Consider the following 659-nt stretch of genomic DNA (forward strand, 5'->3'; position numbering starts at 1 on the left):
CACTAGAGGCGGGCGCTAGAGGCACCCACTAGAGGCGGGCGCTAGAGGCACCCACTAGAGGCGGGCGCTGGAGGCACCCACTAGAGGCGGGCGCTGGAGGCACCCACTAGAGGCGGGCGCTGGAGGCACCCACTAGAGGCGGGCGCTGGAGGCACCCACAAGAGGCGGGCGCTGGAGGCACCCACAAGAGGCGGGCGCTTCATTAGTTGAAGCGCCCTTAGCGCCACTTCAGCGCCATCCCACCCCTCCGCCATTAGCCACTCCTCTCCTTGTTGTTTTTTCGACGCTTTCCATTAAAAATTCCATATCCACTTATTTTCCATCAAATTTGTAATTTCGTCATCCGGGATATTCTATCCGTAAAATAATTCTTTCCAAGTTGTTTTCATCAATTCTTACGAACAACTATTTTCTTGCTTCATCACAATTCGTTTTGATTGTACAGACTTGAAATTTATTTACTTTTATTTATAATTTTACAAATATTTAACTGTCGGTGTTATAATTAAATGCACTCGCCCATCATGCCCCACGCAGCCCATCATGCGCCTCACAGCCCATCATGCCCCACATACCCCATCATGCCCCTCACAGCCCATCATGCCCCACACAGCCCATCATGCCCCTCACAGCCCATCATGCCCCTCACAGCCCATCAT

The 659-nt window shown here is 51.9% G+C and overlaps 1 protein-coding gene across 1 annotated transcript in view; it reads left to right on the forward strand.

Moving 5' to 3' along the window:
* The window catches only part of LOC108679998, a 38,749-nt gene that overhangs the window by 24,717 nt on the left and 13,373 nt on the right, over positions 1–659 (forward strand). The gene's annotated exons all lie outside the window — the stretch shown is intronic.

This window comes from Hyalella azteca, unplaced genomic scaffold (assembly GCF_000764305.2).
Source record: "Hyalella azteca isolate HAZT.00-mixed unplaced genomic scaffold, Hazt_2.0.2 contig4307, whole genome shotgun sequence".
Taxonomy (NCBI): Eukaryota; Metazoa; Arthropoda; class Malacostraca; order Amphipoda; family Hyalellidae; genus Hyalella; species Hyalella azteca.